Source organism: Aegilops tauschii, chromosome 1, assembly GCF_002575655.3.
Source record: "Aegilops tauschii subsp. strangulata cultivar AL8/78 chromosome 1, Aet v6.0, whole genome shotgun sequence".
NCBI lineage: Eukaryota > Viridiplantae > Streptophyta > Magnoliopsida > Poales > Poaceae > Aegilops > Aegilops tauschii.
In genome coordinates, this window is record NC_053035.3 from 151,317,347 (window position 1) to 151,339,765 (window position 22,419).

The following is a 22,419-nucleotide window of genomic DNA, read 5'->3' on the forward strand; positions in this document are numbered from 1 at the left end:
TCATCACATGACTAACTCATTAGTCACATTGCTTGCAAGGCTTATAGTGATGTGCATTACCGAGAGGGCCCAAAGATACCTCTCCGATACACGGAGTGACAAATCCTAATCTCGATCTATGCCAACCCAACAAACACCTTTGGAGACATCTGTAGAGCATCTTTATAATCACCCAGTTACATTGTGATGTTTGATAGCACACAAGGTGTTCCTCCGGTATTCGGGAGTTGCATAATCTCATAGTCAGAGGAACATGTATAAGTCATGATGAAAGCAATAGCAATAAAACTAAACGATCATTATGCTAAGCTAACGGATGGGTCTTGTCCATCACATCATTCTCCTAATGATATGATCCCGTTCATCAAATGACAACACATGTCTATGGTCAGGAAACTTGACCATCTTTGATTAACGAGCTAGTCAAGTAGAGGCATACTAGGGACATTCTGTTTTGTCTATGTATTCACACATGTACTAAGTTTCCGGTTAATGCAATTCTAGCATGAATAATAAACATTTATCATGATATAAGGAAATATAAATAACAACTTTATTATTGCCTATAGGGCATATTTCCTTCACATTGCTATTTCATTCAAGTTTTGCTCTCTTAACCACTGCGCTTTGAATCGTTTAACTTGTACATTATTCGGGCTAGCGGCTGGTTGTGCATAATAATCTGTATCCACCAATAGTGGTCTATGATCGGAGTGGTTAAACTCCAAGTTCTGCAGTGTCGCATGAGGGAACAAACCCGCCCATGCATCATTCACCAACTCTCTGTCCAATCTTTCCCGTATCCTCCCACTACGCCAAGTAAAAGGGTCTTCGAGGAAGCCAAGATCATGTAGCTCATAATCCTCAACTGTTTCTTGGAAAGCCTGCATATACTGCATAGGTCGAGGGTTACCTCCCTCCTTCTCATGGAGAAATTGAATTTCGTTCAGATCACCCACCAAGAGCCATGGCAAGTTGTGGCTCTGGTGAAGTTTTCGCATGTGAGACCAGGTTAAGTGTTTGTTCGCCCACCTGAATTCCCCATACATCCCAGTCAAACGCCAACCTGAATTATTATTACTGTCCTCAATCTTTACATCAATGAACATAGGGTCTAGAGCTAGTCTACGGACATTGATATTGTTATTCCAGAAAAGAACTAATCCACCACTTCTACCATTACTCATGCACACTAGCTTCTGGTCCATCTTTAGCCGTCTCCTTAAGCATTCAGACGGATAGCTATCAAGGTGTGTCTCCGGCAAAAACACCACCTCGGGGTTACATCTTTGCTGGACGTCCAACAAAGCACGCACCGCCGGGGCATTCCCAAGACCCCGGCAGTTCCATGATAAGATTTTCATTGTGTCCAATCATCCCCCTTCAAGGAGGGTGCCGATATCTCATTGCGTTGTTTGCCATTCAAGCTATCCACAGCCCCTCCATCTTCTCCCTTGAGCTTCTTCATATTAGCATTTTTCTAGGGGGGGGGGTACATGTTGTTTCTGGTATGGTTCCTGGTGTCTGGTCATATTCAATCTGCTACACTAAGGTCGCTGATACGTCCATTTTGCATCATGCTTTTATATCGATATTTATTGCATTATGGGCTGTTATTACACATTATGTCACGATACTTATGCCTATTCTCTCTTATTTTACAAGGTTTACATGAAGAGGGAGAATGCCAGCAGCTGGAATTCTAGGCTGGAAAAGGAGCAAATATTAGAGACCTATTCTGCACAACTCCAAAAGTCCTGAAAGTCCATGGAAGTCATTTTTGGGATTTATAGAAAATACTGAGCGAAGAAAATACCAGAGGGGGCCCACACCCTGGCCACGAGGGTGGGGGCACGCACTACCCCTCTGGGCGCGCCCCCTGCCTCGTGGGCCCCCTAGTTGGCCTCCGGTGTCCATCTTCTGCTATATGAAGTCTTTTACCCTGGAAAAAATCATAAGCAAGCTTTCGGGACGAGACTCCGCCGCCACGAGGCGGAACCTTGGCGGAACCAATCTAGGGCTCTGGCGGAGCTGTTCTGCCGGGGACACTTCCCTCCAGGAGGGGGAAATCATCGCCATCGTCATCACCAACGCTCCTCTCATCGGGAGGGGGCCAATCTCCATCAACATCTTCACCAGCACCATCTCCTCTAAAACCCTAGTTCATCTCTTGTATCCAATCTTTGTCTCCAAGTCTGAGATTGGTACCTGTAGGTTTCTAGTAGTGTTGATTACTCCTTGTAGTTGATGCTAGTTGGTTTATTTGGTGAAAGATCATATGTTCAGATCCTTTATGCATATTAATACACCTCTGATTATGAACATGAATATGCTTTGTGAGTAGTTATGTTTGTTCCTGAGGACATGGGAGAAGTCTTGCTATTAGTAGTCATGTGAATTCGGTATTCGTTCGATATTTTGATGAGATGTATGTTGTATCTCCTCTAGTGGTGTTATGTGAACGTTGACTACATGACACTTCACCATTGTTTGGGCCTAGAGGAAGGCATTGGAAAGTAATAAGTAGATGATGGGTTGCTAGAGTGACAGAAGCTTAAACCCTAGTTTATGCGTTGCTTCGTAAGGGGCTGATTTGGATCCATATGTTTCATGCTATGGTTAGGTTTACCTTAATACTTCTTTTGTAGTTGCGGATGCTTGCAATAGGAGTTAATCATAAGTGGGATGCTTGTCCAAGTAAGGACAGCACCCAAGCACCGGTCCACCCACATATCAAATTATCAAAGTACCGAACGCGAATCATATGAACGTGATGAAAACTAGCTTGACGATAATTCCCATGTGTCCTCGGGAGCACTTTTCTCTATATAAGAGTTTGTCCAGGCTTGTCCTTTGCTACAAAAAGGATTGGGCCATCTTGCTGCACTTTATTTACGCTTGTTACTTGTTACCCGTTACAAATTACCTTATCACAAAACTATCTGTTACCTATAATTTCAGTGCTTGCAGAGAATACCTTGCTGAAAACCGCTTATCATTTCCTTCTGCTCCTCGTTGGGTTCGACACTCTTACTTATGAAAGGACTACGATAGATCCCCTATACTTGCGGGTCATCAAGACTCTTTTCTGGCGCCATTGCCGGGGAGTGAAGCGCCTTTGGTAGGTGGAATTTGGTAAGGAAAAATTTATATAGTGTGCTGAAATTTACTGTCACTTGTTACTATGGAAAGTAATCCTTTGAGGGGCTTGTTCGGGGTATCTTCACCTCGACCAGTAGAGCAAAGAGTTGCTCCTCAACCTACTGAACCTACTGAAAATGAAAATGTTTACTTTGAAATTCCTTCGGGTATGATAGAGAAACTGCTAGCTAATCCTTTTGCAGGAGATGGAACACTGCATCCCGATTTACACTTAATCTATGTGGATGAAGTTTGTGGATTATTTAAGCTTGCAGGTATGCCCGATGATGTTATCAAGAAGAAGGTCTTCCCTTTATCTTTGAAGGGAGATGCATTGAGATGGTATAGGCTATGTGATGATATGGGATCATGGGACTACAAGCGGTTGAAATTGGAATTCCATCAGAAGTTTTATCCTATGCATCTTGTTCATCGTGATCGTAATTATATATAGAATTTTTGGCCTCGCGAAGGAGAAAGCATCACTCAAGCTTGGGGGAGGCTTAAGTCAATGTTATATTCATGCCCCAATCTTGAGCTCTCAAGAGAAATGATTATTCAAAATTTTTATGCTCGGCTTTCTGACAACAATCGCTCCATGCTCGATACTTCTTGTACTGGTTCTTTTATGATGAAGACTATTGAATTCAAATGGGATTTATTGGAAAGAATTAAATGCAACTCTGAAGATTGGGATCTTGACGAAGGTAAGTAGTCAGGTATAACACCTAAGTTTGATTGTGTTAAATCTTTTATGGATACCGATGTTTTCCGTAAATTTAGCACTAAATATGGACTTGACTCTGAGATAGTAGCTTCTTTTTGTGAATCTTTTGCTGCTCATGTTGATCTCCCTAAGGAGAAGTGGTTTAAATATCATCCTCCGATAGAAGTAAAAGTAGTTGAACCTATTAAAGTTGAAGAAAAGACTATCACTTATAATGATCCTATTGTTCCTACTGCTTATGTTGAGAAACCACCTTTCCCTGTTAGGATAAAGGATCATGCTAAAGCTTCAACTGTGGTTCGTAAAAGCAATATTAGAACTTATACACCTCCTGTGCAAGTTAAAGTTGAACCTAATATTGCTATTGTTAAAGATCTCTTGGCTGATAATATCGATGGGCATGTTATTTACTTCTGTGATGAAACTGCTAGAATTGCTAAACCTGGTGCTAAAGATAAACATAGACCTGTGGTAGGCATGCCTGTTATTTCTGTTAAAATAGGAGATCATTGTTATCATGGCTTGTGTGATATGGGTGCTAGTGCTAGTGCAATACCTATTTCCTTATACAAAGAAATTATGCATGATATTGCACCAGCTGAGATAGAAGATATCGATGTTACCATTAAGCTTGCCAATAGAGATACTATTTCACCAATTGGGATTGTAAGAGATGTTGAGGTCTTGTGTGGGAAAGCTAAATATCCTGCTGATTTTCTTGTTCTTGGTTCCCCACAAGATAGCTTTTGTCCCATTATATTTGGTAGACCCTTCTTGAACACTGTTAATGCTAAGATAGACTGCGAAAAGGATGTTGTTACTATTGGCTTGGATGATATGTCTCATGAGTTTAATTTTTATAAATTTCGTAGACAACCTCGTGATGAGGAATTGCCTAGTAAAGATGAAATTATTGGTCTTGCTTCTATTTCCGTGCCTCCTAATGATCCTTTAGAACAATATTTGCTAGACCATGAAAATGATATGTTTATGAGTGAAAGAAGGGAAATAGATGAAGTATTCTTTAAACAGGGACCTCTTCTGAAACACAATTTGCCTATTGAAATCCTAGGGGATCCTCCTCCACCCAACGGTGATCCCGTGTTTGAGCTTAAACCGTTACCTGATACTCTTAAATATGCTTATCTAGATGAAAAGAAGATATATCCTGTTATTATTAGTGCTAACCTTTCAGAGCATGAAGAAGAGAAATTATTGAAAACTCTGAAGAAGCACCGTGCTGCTATTGGATATACTCTTGATGATCTTAAGGGCATTAGTCCCACTCTATGTCAACACAAAATAAATTTGGAGAAAGATGCCAAACCAGTTTGATCATCAATGACGGTTAAATCCTAAGATGAAAGAAGTGGTAAGAAAGGAAATACTAAAGCTCCTTGAAGCAGGTATAATTTATCCCGTTGCTGATAGTCAGTGGGTAATTCCTGTTCATTGTGTCCCTAAGAAGGGAGGTATTACTGTCGTTCCTAATGATAAAGATGAATTGATCCCGCAAAGAATTATTACAGGTTATAGGATGGTAATTGATTTCCGTAAATTAAATAAAGCTACTAAAAAGGATCATTACCCTTTGCCTTTCATTGATCAAATGCTAGAAAGATTATCTAAACACACACATTTTTGCTTTCTAGATGGTTATTCTGGTTTCTCTCAAATACCTGTGTCAGCTGATGATCAAGCAAATACCACTTTTACTTGCCCTTTCGGTACTTTTGCTTATAGACGTATGCCTTTTGGTTTATGTAATGCACCTGCTACCTTTCAAAGATGCCTGATGGCTATATTTTCTGACTTTTGTGAAAAGATATGTGAGGTTTTCATGGACGATTTCTCCGTTTATGGATCCTCTTTTGATGATTGCTTGAGCAACCTTGATCGAGTTTTGCAGAGATGTGAAGAAACTAATCTTGTCTTGAATTGGGAGAAGTGCCACTTTATGGTTAATGAAGGCATTGTTTTGGGGCATAAAATTTCTGAAAGAGGTATTGAAGTTGATAAAGCTAAAGTTGATGCTATTGAAAAGATGCCATGTCCCAAGGACATCAAAGGTATAAGAAGTTTTCTTGGTCATGCCGGTTTTTATAGGAGGTTTACTAAGGACTTCTCAAAAATTTCTCGGCCTCTGACTAATCTATTACAAAAAGATATACCATTTGTCTTTGATGATGATTGTGTAGAAGCATTTGAAATACTTAAGAAAGCATTGATTTCTGCACCTATTGTTCAACCACCTGATTGGAATTTACCCTTTGAAATTATGTGTGATGCTAGCGATTATGCTGTAGGTGCTGTTCCGGGGCAAAGAGTTGATAAGAAATTAAATGTTATTCAATATGCTAGTAAAACTCTAGACAGTGCCTAGAGAAATTATGCCACTAATGAAAAAGAATTCTTAGCAGTTGTATTTGCTTGTGATAAGTTCAGACCTTATATTGTTGATTCTAAAGTAACTATTCACACTGATCATGCTGCTATTAAATATCTTATGGAAAAGAAAGATGCTAAACCTAGACTTATTAGATGGGTTCTCTTGCTACAAGAATTTGATTTACATATTATTGATAGAAAGGGAGCTGAGAACCCCGTTGCAGATAAGTTGTCTAGGTTAGAAAATGTTCTTGATGACCCACTACCTATTGATGATAGCTTTTCTGATGAACAATTGAATGTCATAAATGCTTCTCGTACTGCTCCATGGTATGCTGATTATGCTAATTACATTGTTGCTAAATTTATACCACCTAGTTTCACATACCAGCAAAAGAAAAAGTTTTTCTATGATTTAAGACATTACTTCTGGGATGACCCACATCTTTATAAAGGAGTAGATGGTGTTATTAGACGTTGTGTACCTGAGCATGAACAGGAACAGATCCTACGCAAGTGTCACTCCGAAGCTTATGGAGGGCACCACGCTGGAGATAGAACTACACATAAGGTATTGCAATCCAGTTTTTATTGGCCTACTCTCTTCAAGGATGCTCGTAAGTTTGTCTTATCTTGTGATGAATGTTAAGAATTGGTAACATTAGTAGACGTCAAGAAATGCCTATGAATTATTCACTTGTTATTGAACCATTTGACGTTTGGGGCTTTGATTATATGGGACCTTTTCCTTCCTCTAATGGGTATACACATATTTTAGTTGCTGTTGATTACGTTACTAAGTGGGTAGAAGCTATTCCAACTAGTAGTGCTGATCATAACACCTCTATTAAGATGCTTAAATAAATTATTTTTCCGAGGTTTGGAGCCCCTAGATATTTAATGATTGATGGTGGTTCACATTTTATTCATGGTGCTTTCCGTAAAATGCTTGCTAAGTATGATGTTAATCATAGAATTGCATCTCCTTATCACCCACAGTCTAGTGGTCAAGTGGAATTGAGTAATAGAGAGCTCAAATTAATTTTGCATAAGACTGTTAATAGATCTAGAAAGAATTGGTTCAAGAAACTTGATGATGCATTATGGGCCTATAGAACTGCATATAAAAATCCTATGGGTATGTCTCCGTATAAAATGGTTTATGGAAAAGCTTATCACTTACCTCTTGAACTGGAACATAAGGCACATTGGGCTATTAAAGAACTCAATTATGATTTCAAACTTGCCGGTGAGAAGAGGTTATTTGACATTAGCTCACTTGATGAATGGAGAACCCAAGCCTATGAGAATGCCAAGTTGTTTAAAGAAAAAGTTAAAAGATGGCATGACAAAAGGATACAAAAGCGTGAGTTTAATGTAGGTGATTATGTGTTGCTATTCAACTCTCGTTTAAGATTTTTTGCAGCAAAACTTCTCTCTAAATGGGAAGGTCCTTACGTTATCGAGGAGGTCTATCGTTCCGGTGCCATAAAAATCAACAACTTCGAAGGCACAAATCCGAAGGTGGTAAACGGTCAAAGAATTAAACATTATATCTCAGGTAATCCTATAAATGTTGAAACTAATGTTATTGAAACCGTAACACCGGAGGAATACATAAGGGACACTTTCTAGAACGTTTCAGACTCCGAAAAGGAATAGGTACGTGGTACGGTAAGTAAACCGATTCCAAAACAGTTCTAATGGCAATTTTTCTCTATTTTGGAATATTTAGAAAAATAGGAAAATAAGAAGCAGTCCGGGAAGGACACGAGGCTTCCACGAGGGTGGGAGGCGCGCCCTACCCCCTGGGCGCGCCCCCTGCCTCGTGGGCACCTCATGTGCTCTCCAGACTCCGTTTTCTTGCACGATACTTCTTTCGGTCGGTAAAAATTCATTATATAATCTCCCGAAGGTTTTGACCACCGTACCACGCAAATATCCTCTGTTCTCGTTTCGAGCTGTTTTCTGTCAGGGTTGTCAAGGCCAGGCATCATGTCGTCCCCCTCCTCCAACAATGGTGACAACAATGCTTGGCTAATGAAGATAGAGCTGAAGAGGGAAGAACCCATGGAGATCAACAAGGATGAAGGGATCAAGAAGGCCATGGAGGACCAAGCTCCGGCAGCAGAAGACATCCTTCAACTTGATCACAATCTTCTTATCCCGACTGAGATCGAAGCTTTCAAGATGATTGAGTTAGCTCGTATACAAAACAAGTATCTCACACGTGAAAATATTTTGTTGAAGGAGCATATCATCGCACTCAAGGGAATTATCCGCAAGTTGGAGGACCTCTTACGCTCGATGTGCGACTATCCATCATCACCTCCATCTCCTTCACCAGCAAAAGAGATATAATCACATGGGTATGGGCACTCCCCTTGGCAACTGCCAAGCTTGGGGGAGGTGCCCCGGTATTGTATCACCATCACACTCCTATTTTTACCGTATTTCTTAGTTCGATCCTTTTAGTATAATCTTGATCTAGTAGAATAAAGTTTTAGTATGATCTAGTCGTGAGTTTTGCTTTATGATCCCTCTATGTAATCGAGTCCGTGAGCTATATAATAAATATTAGTGTTGAGTCAAGGGCTTGATTTTCTTGCTATGATCTTGAGGGAATAAAAGAAAAAGAAATAATAAAAAGAAATAAAAAGAGATCATATTGATTTTATGGAGAGTAATGACTTCACATATAGAGTATGATGATTAAAAGTTGTTGAGAGTTGACAAACATAGTTTTGGTCATCGTTGCAATTAATAGGAAGTAATAAAGAAAGAGAGGTTTCACATATAAATATACTATCTTGGACATCTTTTATGATTGTGAGCACTCATTAAAATATGACATGCTAAAGAGTTGATGTTGGACAAGGAAGACAATGTAATGGGTTATGTTTTCTTATATATGAAATAAAGTATATTTTCATGGATCATCCAACATGTTGAGTTTGCCTTTCTCCCTCATGCTAGCCAATTCTTTGCACCAAGTAGAAATACTACTTGTGCTTCCAAATACCCTTAAACCCAGTTTTGCCATGAGAGTCCACCATATCTACCTATGGATTGAGTAAGATCCTTCAAGTAAGTTGTCATCGGTGCAAGCAATAAAAATTGCTCTCTAAATATATATGACTTATTAGTGAGGGAGAAAATAAGCTTTATATGATCTTGTGATGTGGAAGAAATAAAAGCGACGGACTGCATAATAAAGGTCCATATCACAAGTGGCAATATAAAGTGAAGTTCTTTCGCATTAAGATTTTGTGCATCCAACCCTGAAAGTGCATGACAACCTCTGCTTCCCTCTGTGAAGGGCCTATCTTTTACTTTTATCTTCTACCTTATGCAAGAGTCATGGTGACCTTCACCTTTCCTTTTTACATTTTATCCTTTGGCAAGCACAGTGTGTTGGAAAGATCCTGATATATATATATATATATATATATATATATATATATATATCCAATTGAATGTAAGTAAGCATGAACTATTATTGTTGACATTACCCTTGAGGTAAAAGGTTGGGAGGCAAAACTATAAGCCCCTATCTTTCTCTGTGTCTGATTAAAACTCCATAACCACAAGTATTGCATGAGTGTTAGCAATTGTGAAAGACTAAATGATAGTTGAGTATGTGGACTTGCTGAAAAGCTCTTACATAGACTCTTTCTGATGTTATGATAAATTGCAATTGCCTCAATGACTGAGATTATAGTTTTTTAGTTCTCAATGAAGTTTCTGATTCATACTTGACAGTGTGAATAGATTGTTACTTTAGCATAAGAAATAATATGACAATATCCATATATGTTGCTGTTATAAGAATGATCATGATGCCCTCATGTCCGTATTTTATTTTATCGACACCTCTATCTCTAAACATGTAGACATATTTATCATTATCGGCTTCCGCTTGAGGACAAGCGAGGTCTAAGCTTGGGGGAGTTGATACGTCCATTTTGCATCATGCTTTTATATTGATATTTATTGCATGATGGGCTGTTATTACACATTATGTCACAATACTTATGCCTATTCTCTCTTATTTTACAAGGTTTACATAAAAGAGGGAGAATGCTTTGTGAGTAGTTACGTTTGTTCCTGAGGACATGGGAGAAGTCTTGCTATTAGTAATCATGTGAATTTGGTATTCGTTCGATATTTTGATGAGATGTATGTTGTCTCTCCTCTAGTGGTGTTATGTGAACGTCGACTACATGACACTTCACCATTGTTTGGGCCTAGAGGAAGGCATTGGGAAGTAATAAGTAGATGATGGGTTGCTAGAGTGACATAAGCTTAAACCCTAGTTTATGCGTTGCTTCGTAAGGGGCTGATTTGGATCCATATGTTTCATGCTATGGTTAGGTTTACCTTAATACTTCTTTTGTAGTTGCGGATGCTTACAATAGGAGTTAATCATAAGTGGGATGCTTGTCCAAGTAAGGACAACACCCAAGCACCGGTCCACCCACATATCAAATTATCAAAGTACCAAACGCTAATCATATGAACGTGATGAAAACTAGCTTGACTATAATTCCCATGTGTCCTCGGGAGCGCTTTTCTCTATATAAGAGTTTGTCTAGGCTTGTCCTTTGCTACAAAAAGGATTGGGCCACCTTGCTGCACCTTATTTACTTTCATTACTTGTTACCCGTTACAAATTACCTTATCACAAAACTATCTGTTACTGATAATTTCAGTGCTTGCAGAGAATACCTTGCTGAAAACCGCTTATCATTTCCTTCTGCTCCTCGTTGGGTTCGACACTCTTACTTATCGAAAGGACTACGATAGATCCCCTATACTTGTGGGTCACCAGTCGCCACCCTTGCAAATTTTGCTGAATTTCCTGGAGTTGAGTTTGCTTCTGCTGGGATCAATGCTAGCTCTGTAGCCATGCCAGAGCCCGCTGGTTGGGTGTCATGCGCCGCGCGCTTCCCCAGAACATTCATGTTCCTCACGTCTTAACTGCCGATACCATTCTGCTGCACATCATCTGTCTCCATCTCTTCAGTACCACCTGAGTTAAATAGTGCATTATGGCGCCAACTCTGTACTGTTCCTTGTCCGGCAAAACCTGATGGTGCAGCACCACGTCCCCGGCCAGGACCAAAAGGCTGATCTCCTCTTCCTATACCTCCTCTTCCCCGACCAGAATTTCTGCCCGCACCGCGTCCCCGTCCACGGCCTCTGCCTCCATCAGCTAGCAGGAAGTCTTCGCACTCTAGCTTTGATACATTATGCTCTCCTGTACCACACTCCTCATACCAATGTCCAAGCATATCACAATTGCCACAAAAATCTGGAAGTTTCTCATATTGAACTTGATAGTATTCTGTCGCTTCATTTTTTATTATCCCTACAAACCTGATCAATCTCTTGGTTGCTTGAAGCTCAACTCTAACCCTGACAAATTCACCAACAAATCCAGCAGGCAAGGTAGTTTGCACCTCCAGGACCTTCCCCATCTTCCTACACATCCCCTGGATTGCTTCGGAAACAGAAAGTTGTTAGGCAATTTGAGAATTCTTGCCCACACAACAATCTTATCCAACACAGCAGATCTAGGGTTCATAAACCCATCATACTCGGCGATCAACAACCATTGGTTCCTAAACAGCCATGGCCCCATATTCATCGCAGTATTCTAATCACCAAGACATCCAAACTGTACTGTGAAAAGATTGTCATCTACCTTACGCCAGCGCACCGCCCTTGCTGGGTTCCATGCCGAACGCATGTCCGAGTAAAGGGCAGATGGGCTAAAACTCTTGTCGGTGTCCACTTTCGCTATCGCCAGCCACTTGGCCTCAATCTGTTCATCCTTGCACTCCTCCTCCCAAACAAAGTTGTCCTCCTCATCTTCCTGGAGATCCAACCTGCTCAACAGTTCTTCCACTGGTTCCTTGCCCTTCCTTGCCCCCCTGCCTCCTCTTGCGTTGCCATTTGGATCATCCACGAAGACAGAAAACAAGACCAAGCACACCTCCTCGCAGCCTACTGGACGAGGATCCGAAGATAAGACGAGGAGCGAATGGGGATTGATGGGTTTGATGATAGTAAAGCACTCTCGGCGGTTGCGCCGCGAGAGGAACTCGAAACCCTACTCTCGCGGGACTAGGGGGAAAAAGTCACTCGATGGAAAATCCTATTTCACGTTAACTGCGTCAGAGTGCCGAGCTTTCGCACAGTTATCAATGGAAAAGCGGTTCAGGGAACCTTCTGGAAGGTTCCCAAAACCGGCAGCCTCGCTGTGGGGAAGTGGACCCCCCAGCGCGAGAATTGGGCCGGCCCACTTCCCCACAGCGAGGCTGCCGGTTTTGGGAACCTTCGAGAAGGTTCCCTTATACCAGTTTTATGGTTTTCTTTTTTTTGTTTTTCGGTTTCATTTTTTTTTTGTTTTTTCCCTTTTTCTGTTTTCTTTTGATTTTTTCCTTTTTTGTTTCTTTTGAAAATTGTTCAGAAATTTCAAAATTTGTTTGTGTTTCTAAAAAACGTTAAAAAATTTAAAAATTGTTTGTGTCTAAAAAATTGTTCATAAATTTAAAAAATGTTCATATTTCTCAAAAATTGTCTGGGCATTTCAACAAATGTTCTTGTTTTACAAAAAGTGTTTGGATTTTTTTTTCAAATTTTAAATGTTCCTTTTTTGTTTCTTCTCCGTTTTTGCCCTTTTCAAATTTACTTTTATTCTTTATTTTGTGGAAAAAATTCAAATTTTGTTCAGATTTTCAAACAATGTCCTCTTATCAAAAAATGTTCACGTTTCAAAAATGTTCACAAATGTTCCTCTTTTGAAAACTTGTTAAAAAATTCAAATAATGTTCTTGTTTTCAAAATTTACTTCACGTATTAAAAAATTGTTCGCGCTTGAAATTTGTTTGGGATTTTCAGAATTGTTCTCCATGTCAATTTTTTTCTAAAAATTCAGAATATGTGAGTGATTTTAAAATTTTGTTCACAAATTCAAAAAATGTTCATGTTTACAAAAAACTTCGAAAATTCACCTTTTAAAATTTGTTGAAAAACCCAAAAAAGGTATTTCAAAAAAAAATCCCATTTTCAGAATTTGTTCACAAATTCAAAAAATGTTCACATGGTTAAATTTTGTTTGGGAATTTCAATAAATATTCCTGTTTACAAATTTTGTTCGCAAATTCAAAAAATATTTTCCTTTTCAAAATTTGTTCACATATTCAAAAAAATTCATGTTTCAAAATTGGTTTACAAATTCGAAAAATGTTTGCATGTTTCATTTTTCTTCACAAATTATAAAATGTGTGCGGATTTCATAAAATGTTCTGGTTTTCAAAAGTTGTCACATGTTCAAAAGATGCTACAGTTGTCAAAATTTGCGCACATATTCAAAAAATGTTCATGTTTTTTAAATTAATTCGCAAATTCAAAAAATTGCTTGAGTTTTGTAAAAACAATAGTTTGTAATTGTGAAAAATGTTCACTCTTTTTAATTCTGTTACAATTTTTTGAAAAATGCTTTGCGTTTACAAGTAGTTCGTAATTTCAAAAAATGTTCTCATATTCAATTTATTTTCCTTTTTTTTTCTTCCTAGATAACGTTGGCGTTCCAAAAAGTTTTCCCTTTTTCAAAATCACGTTTGAATTTTTTTAATTTTTTTACTCTGCGACCTATAATATGTACGTGCGTGCCACTTTTAGACACATAACCTTTATTAGTACTCCCAGTGATCTAAACGCTCTTATATTTCTTTACGGAGGGAGTAAAATGGTTATGGACGTGGTTCTCTTAAGTGAGGAGTACGTATCTGGTGATATGACACATCACATGATACAGTGATCCCATACTATGTGGAGAGTTGGATCTGTACTGGATGGACAGGATGGAGCAGACTCCCACCACATTGCATAATATGCATACTGCACCCTAGAATATCTTGTAATAGAGCATCAAGTCCAGTTCCCTTCGTCCTCTTTGCCTCGTACTCGGTTGTGTTCGTTCCCCAGCCGCCGCCGCCGCTACCGGGCACGTCGGTCTTGTTCCAGCGCCACTAGCCACCATGACGACAGCCCCTTCCTCTCTTGCTAGCCCCATAATACACAGCCTATTCAACTCACGCGCGCTAGCCAAGTCCGCTGCTTAGATCCGATCCAAACTCTCGACAGTACTAAGCGGGCCGAGACAAATCTCTCTCCACCGCCGCTGCAGCCGGAGAATGTACGCAGCATCGGGCAAGAGGTAGCGCCGTCTTTCTCGTTGCATCCTCGGCCGTTTGGAAACGAAGTTTATACAAAAACTAGGACAGTAGAAACACCTATATCTTTTAAGGCAATTCAGATATTGAAGTTCATTACATTCTGAGAGTTCCAGATATCGATTTCCGAAAAAAATAGTTACATGCACAATTAGATTTCTTATCATTCTATGCATCGCTATGCTATTACACCATTTTATGACATCTATTAACCGGTACCAAGCAGGTTGTATACATGTCAAAGCATTATCACAGGTATCCAACAGTCTCATCCTCAAGAACAGTCCCTTGGTGTGTAAGCGTTTGTTGATCAGCTGGGCACACATTCTTCCCTAGCCACCATGAGGGGGTTGCACATAGAGGTGAAGTAGCAGATGTGATTATACAATTTTTTTCATTTCTGTTAGTTAAGACAAATATTTTCTTAATATGTATTTTGCTTTACTACTGATATGTAAGACCCTAAAAGGTGCATAAGGTTCCACACCAATAATCATTGGGGATAGAAGCATGAATTGCTATTTTCCTTATTATTTTGCTTCATTGCTTGGCTTACAAAAATTTCTGGATATGAATATAGTATGGGAGCAGAGCATGTAATTGAGTTCCTTCAATGAAATATATATTTGCTAGCCTAGGTTTTTTAGTTATCAGAAGATGGTTTGCATGTCCTGTGTATGCATATCATGAATGTGCTTGGCCTTTTTATGCATATAATTAGTGGAAGCTTTTACATGTCATGGAATTAAGCTTTTGCATGTGGTAAAGTTCCAAGAGGCCTAATGATGCGGTTTAAGTTTGATCAATCCATGCCTCTTGGTTTGGTTCAGATAAGACCAACCGGGCTACTATTTTCAATACTTGTTAAAACTGAGAACAATGGGTGTCGGTGTCAAAATCGGCAGATCTCGGGTAGGGGTCCCGAACTGTGCGTCTAAGGATCAAAGGTAACAGGAGGCGGGGACAAGGTGTTTACCCAGGTTCGGGCCCTCTCGATGGAGGTAATACCCTACTTCCTGCTTGATTGACTTTGAAGAGTATATGGGTTACAAGAGTTGATCTACCTCGAGATCGTAATAGCTAAACCCTAGGTGTCTAGCCTGTCTGATTATGATTGCCTCTACGGACTAAACCCTCCGGTTTGTATAGACACCGGAGGGGGCTAGGGTTGTACAGAGTCGGTTTACAGAGAAAGGAATCTTCATATCCGCACGCCAAGCTTGCCTTCCACGCCAAGGAGAGTCCCATCCGGACACGGGGGAAAGTCTTCCGTCTTGTATCTTTACGGCCCATCAGTCCGGCCCACGTCACATAGCTCGGACGCCCGAGGACCCCGTAATCCAGGACTCCCTCAGTAGCCCCCGAACCAGTCTTCAATGATGACGTGTCTGGCACACAAATTGTCTTCGACATTGCAACGCGGGTTCCTCCACCGAATACTTCAAAGCATCTGAACCGAAGGGCTATATTCGGCCCTTACATCTTCGGTCTTGGTAAGGTGAATTCTTCGAACAGCTCGGTTTTACATTAAATCTCATACCTTCGGTTTCTGTGCTTCCGTCGCCTCAGCTTACACATGGCAAACGAATACGAAGGGTCCAACCATTTTTACAGATAACCCCCCCGAAAGGTCATTTTGTGTAGATTTAATAGTCATGTACCAGTAGCCCCGAGACTTGAAAACAGTTGAAGCAACCGATTTTAAGGATCGATGTATAATCAGGTACTTACGGAGAAGAACAACATGCTATCTCGGGAGCTGGAACAGTGTCGGACCCAGCTGACTGCTGTTACCGCCAAACTGGAGAAGTCCAAGGAGGCACCGACTGGTAATGTCCCCTTCTGTCTAGAAAATATAATCATGTGCCAGCCATGCTTATGCGAATAAACACTGATGCAGGATAGTCGGATCAGCTAGAAGAGAAACTAAAAGCCGCGCAGGCGGATAAAGAACATGCCGAAAGGCAAGAGGCTGCTGGTCAACGTGTACTGACACGGACCAGGGACGAGAAGAACAAGCTGCAGGATGCCAACATCCAGCTCGGCGAAGAGCTGAAAGACGTGCGAGCCCAACTGGCGGACGCCTTGAAGGAGAACAGAAAGCTGAGAGGCGGCATATTCAGTATGCCTTTTAACTTACTGTCATACAGTTCGCTGATGTGACTCCTAACAAGTTTATTTCTGTAGGTGTGTTGACTGGGCGGCCCGAAGAAGAGGTGTCCGGATTTCAAGGCGACCTGCTACAAGAGCTGTCGAAGGTGCATGAGCGAGCGTGGAAGGCAATGAGAAACATCGCTAAGCTTTATGTCCAACCGATTCTCCTCCAGGAAGTATGGAGGAATGCGTGAATTTATTCAAAGAAGCTCGGCGCTGTTTTGGGCTATGGAAGATATCGGCATGCCGAGAAGGCACTCGGGAAGCCTGGGCCATGGTAAAACACGGTACACCGGACTTGATCCAAATAATATGGCGCGGGTCAGACCTCGAGGATCCGATGGACAGGAAATTCCGGTCAACCTGGTGTACGACCAAGTGAAGGTGGCCACCAAGTTTTCGCAACAGGATTGTAAACTAGACAACCTGTTAGAGGGTCTAGAGGAAGAAGAAGTTTTTGAGTCCAAGTAGAAATGTACTTTTATCGACAAACTTGTCTCCAGCCGAATTTGTAAAATGATTGTCATGGCAGACTTTCTGCTTCGACCTCCGAACACCCTAGGTTTGGAGTGTTTCCGAATACTGTACCGTAGGTAAACACCAAAGTATGTTCGGAAACCAGGCAGTCCGGTCATAGTTTCTTGAACAGACAAGTTGTATTCGGGGAGTTATGTTATATTACATTTGATTGTAAGAAACATCTTCCAGAGAGAACAGTTCCGTTAAGGGTTCCTCTCCCTGGGCCAGTATGCAGTTTTTTGTGCATACCGAAGCTGTGATGCTAAAAATCACAGTACGCGTTATAGTTTGGGGGTTTTGTATTGCAACGAGGGCAGTTCGTCTTTTGCTCACCGACCAATCATTCCCTTAAGAATGCTAGCTTTCGGCTTCACCCGCCTGAGGTACACGTCCGGATAACCCGGCTGTAACAATCGCAGAGGTGCTCCCTTTATGCCCTAGCCGAGCAAGCGGGAACGTAGGGCATAAGCACAGGAGCTAGGCAACCCAGCTTGGCAAAAACTTAAGTCATAAAGGTGCATATAATGGCGAAGAAAAGACATATATGAGTAGACGACACATATATACGGTGAGCTTGATGCTTGAAAAAATAATAATAATAAGCTTCTTGTGAAAAGAAGCCCCCAGGTATTGTGGGGTATGTACATTGAAGGATGTATACCCCTCAGGTGTGCGGTTTATCCGAAAACGAGCTAGAAAAGTCGTGTAGAAACGAGAAAAAAGAAAATAGTGAAAGGGAGAAAAGAAGGAACGAGGAAAAAAGGTATATGTGCGGACTTAGGCGTAGAATCTTCGGAGCCTTGCAACTTTCCATGGGTTTGGCTCCAAGCGATTATCCGAAGCATTGCGAAGGCGATAGGCTCCTCCAGTGAGAACTTCATCTATAATGAAGGGACCCTCCCATTTGGGCTTGAGCTTGTCCTTTTTCTTTTTTGGTAGGCGTAGAACGAGTTCACCGACAGTGTAAGTCTTGGCCCGTACTTCTCTGCTTTGATATCGCCGAGCCTGCTGTTGATAAAATGCAGAACGGGCCTTCGCGACATCGCGCTCCTCCTCCAGGCCGTCCAAGTCGTCTTGCCGATCAAGCTCGGCTTCTCTCTCTTCGTACATGCGCACTCGAGGTGAGTCGTGAATAATGTCGCAAGGCAAGACCGCCTCCGCACCGTACACCATGAAAAAAGGTGGATATCTGGTCGTGTGATTGGGCGTGGTCCACTGCCCCCAGAGTACGGAATCGAGTTCCTCGACCCAGTGCTTGTCTGATTCTTGCAGAGATCGCACTAGTCTGGGTTTGATGCTGCTCATTATCATGCCGTTAGCCCATTCGACCTGACCGTTTGTCTGAGGGTGATATACGGAGGCGTAATCAAGCTTGATGCCCAAATTGACGCACCAAGTTTTCACCTCCTCGGCTGCAAAGTTAGAGTTGTTGTCAGTAATAATACTGTGCGGGACACCATAACGGTGTACTACACCAGATATAAAGTCTATCACCGGGCCGGCTTCGGCTGTTTTAACTGGCTTGGCTTCTATCCACTTAGTGAACTTATCGACCATAACCAATAAGTATTTCTTCTTATGGCTTCCCCCTTTAAGAGGTCCGACCATATCGAGCCCCCAAATTGCAAAGGGCCGAGTGATGGGGATTGTTCGAAGGGCAGTGGGCGGCATATGGCTTTGATTAGCGAAAAGTTGGCATCCAACGCAGCGCTATATGAGGTCCTGTGCATCTGCCCGGGCCGTGGGCCAAAAGAAACCCATACGGAAGGCCTTACTTACAAGGGCCCGAGCTGCGGCGTGATGGCCACCGAGACCAGCGTGTATTTCAGCCAAGAGCTGTCGTCCCTCTTCTTCGGAGATACATTGTTGAAGGACTCCGGTAGTACTTTTCTTGTACAGTTCTCCTTCATGAGCTTTGTAGGCCTTCGAGCGTCGAACGATGCGACGGGCCTCAGTCTGATCCGCAGGGAGTTCATTCCTAGTAAGGTAGGCAAGGAAAGGCTCGGTCCACGGGGCAATTACAGCCATGATTTCACGGGCGAATGGTGTTATTTCGGTGCCTGAGCCCCCGATGATATCGGGACTGTGTTCGGAATCTGGGGGTATGATCGGCTCCAGACCAGTGTTGCCGCTCTCATCCTGCCACACCACGGATGGCTTGAAGAGCCTTTCCACAAAGGTGTTAGGTGGGACGGGGTCGCGTTTAGTGCCCATGCGAGCAAGGATGTCCGCAACTTGATTACTCTCTCGAGCCACGTGATGAAACTCAAGCCCCTCAAACCGAGCTAATATTTTGAGTACGGCGTTGCGGTACGCCGCCATCTTTGGATTTTTTGCACCAAATTCTTCATTTATTTGGGATATGCGAGGTTTGAATCCCCGCGCACCTCAAGGCGCTGTGTGCCCATGGAGACAGCCATTCAGAGACCATGTAATAGGGCCTCGTATTTGGCTGCATTGTTAGAGTCTATATACAGTATTTGGAGCACATAAAGGACTGTGTCTCCTGTGGGGGATGTCAAGACGACACCAGCCCCAAGTACGGCTAGCATTTTAGAGCCATCGAAGTGCATCACCCAGTTGGAATACACGCCGTATTCTTTAGGGAGTTCGGCCTCTGTCCATTCGGCGACGAAGTCAGCCAACACCTGAGCTTTAATGGCTCGGCGAGGTTTGTATGTTATTTCAAAATGGTAGGAGCTCAATGGACCATTTGGCAATCCGGCCGGTAGCGTCCCGGTTGTTTATAATATCATTGAGTGGTACTTCTGAAGCCACCGTGATCGAGCACTCTTGAAAGTAGTGCCGCAGCTTGCGGGATGCCATAAAGACCGCATATGCTATCTTCTGATAATGCAGGTATCGGGATTTGCATGGTGTAAGGACCGTCGATACGTAGTATACTGGTTTTTGGAGTGGGAATTTATGCCCCTCCTCTTCTCATTCGATGACGAGTACCGCACTCACCACCTGGCGAGTTGCCGATATGTAGAGCAACATTGGTTCGCCGACGTTTGGTGCGGCCAGGATGGGGTTGCTTGCTAGCAAAGTTTTTATTTCCTCCAGTCCGGCTGTTGCAGCGTCCGTCCATGCAAAGTGGTCGGTGCGTCGGAGCATGCGATACAATGGCAATGCCTTTTCTCCTAATCTAGAGATAAAACAGCTCAAAGTTGCCACGCACCCGACTAGTTTTTGGACCTGCTTGAGGTCAGTTGGTGTTGCCAATTGTGACAGGGCTCGGATTTTGGCTGGGTTTGCTTGAATTCCTCTATTGGAGACAATAAACCCGAGCAGTTTGCCGGCGGGAACGCCGAAAATGCACTTTTCCGGATTGATCCTTATGTCATATGTTCGGAGGTTGTCGAATGTAAGGCGTAAGTCGTCCACCAATAATTCAAAATGCTTGGTTTTGATGACTACGTCATCTACATATGCCTCCACAGTCTTGCCGATTTGCTTTTCCAGGCACATTTGAATCATGCGTTGGTAAGTGGCGCCGGCGTTCTTGAGCCCGAAGGGCATGGTGTTGAAGCAGAAAGGCCCATACGGGGTGATGAATGCCGTTGCGGCCTGGTCGGATTCCCTCATCTTAATTTGATGGTATCCGGAGTATGCGTCGAGGAAACACAGTGAATCGTGTCCCGCGGTTGCATCAATAATCTGGTCGATGCGAGGTAGTGGGAAGGGGTCCTTGGGGAGGACTTATTGAGGTCTTTGAAGTCGACACACATGCGCCAGGATTTATCCTTCTTCGGCACCATGACCTGGTTTGCTAGCCAGTCCGGATGTTTGATCTCTCTGATAAACCTGGCTTCGAGTAACTTGGCTAGCTCCTCCCCCATAGCCTATCGTTTGGGTTCGGAAAATTGCCGCAGCATTTGCTTGACTGACTTGTATCCCTTCAGTATATCGAGACTATGTTCGACCAGCGCGCGTGGGATTCCTGGCATATCCGAGGGGTGCCAGGTGAAGATGTCCCAGTTCTCGCGCAAGAACGCGCGTAATGCGGCGTCGACCGTCGGGTCTAGCTGTGCCCCAATGGAAGCTGTTTGCTTGGGATCCGTCGGGTGGACTTGAAATTTGACTATCTCGTCAGCTGGCTTGAAAGAGGTGGATTTAGGCCTTTTATCAAGAATTACATCGTCCCTATCCACTATGGAATGCAGAGCGGTGAGTTCCTCAGCCGCTAGGGCTTCGGACAATGCCTCAAGGGCCAGGGATGCGGTTTTATTTTCGGTGCGGAGTGCTATGTCCAGATCACTGGAGATAGTGATAACACCATTGGTCCTGGGCATTTTGAGCTTCGTATACCCATAATGAGGTATGGCTTGAAAGCGTGTGAATGCATCTCGCCCTATCAGGGCATGATATCCGCTGTTGAAAGGAGCCACCTGGAAGATTATCTCTTCGGACCTATAGTTTTCTGGTGTGCCGATTACCACATCTACTTTAATTTTCCCTGAGCATCTTGCTTCCCTACTGGGGATGATTCCTCTAAATGATGTATTGCTCTGCTCAATGCGACTCCTGTCCATTTGCATTTTATTGAGCGTGTCCTCATAGATGAGGTTCAGCCCGCTGCCACCGTCCATTAACACTTTAGTGAGCCGAAAGCCGTCCACGATTGGGTTTAGGACTAGAGCGGCTGGTGCCCGTACTGAGCGGGACCTTGGTTCATCAACGGCATTGAAAGTAATCAACGTATCATTCCAAGGGTTTATTGCTGCTATTTGGCAGACTTCGGCGAGGTCACGGAGCGCCCTTTTGATGAGAAGGTCTCAAAGACCGTGAATACTTTGAGATCGTCGTCCTCCGAAGAGTACTTCTCTGTGGTAGTGTTGGTGACGATACCCTCGCCGCTCTTGGCCACTTGCCGGAGTATCCAACATGCCCGTAGGCTGTGCGTTGGTTCGGTATTCGGCGTCATGTGTATTTGACAGGGCCTATCGAGCCATTCCTCGAAGACAGTTCTATGTCCCGTAAAGGGCTTGATTTTCTTGTCCCTGGGATGATGATTGGGTGCCCCGCGAGGGTGCAGCCTCTTTGTCCGTCCGGGAGAAGGCTTAAAGGCCTTATTTTCCTAGCGGGCTGTCTGAGTTTTCCAGGCGCTTTCCATTGCGCAGTACTTCTGTACTGTGTGTGCCAAATCTGTGAAGTGCAGTACACGACGGCGGTTGAGGGCATTAAGGATTCCCTCATCCGTACAGTTATTGCGAAATACTGAAATTGCGTCGTCGTCGCAGCAGT

General features: G+C 42.7%; 1 long non-coding RNA gene across 1 annotated transcript; it reads left to right on the top strand.

Moving 5' to 3' along the window:
- The first annotated feature begins 13,839 nt into the window (after window positions 1-13,839).
- LOC123494659 (uncharacterized) lies at window positions 13,840-17,899 on the top strand. The gene is made up of 4 exons (XR_006665963.2): window positions 13,840-14,483; window positions 14,726-16,328; window positions 16,400-16,621; window positions 16,687-17,899. It is a non-coding gene; the product is annotated as an uncharacterized lncRNA (long non-coding RNA).
- Window positions 17,900-22,419: the final 4,520 nt, after the last annotated feature.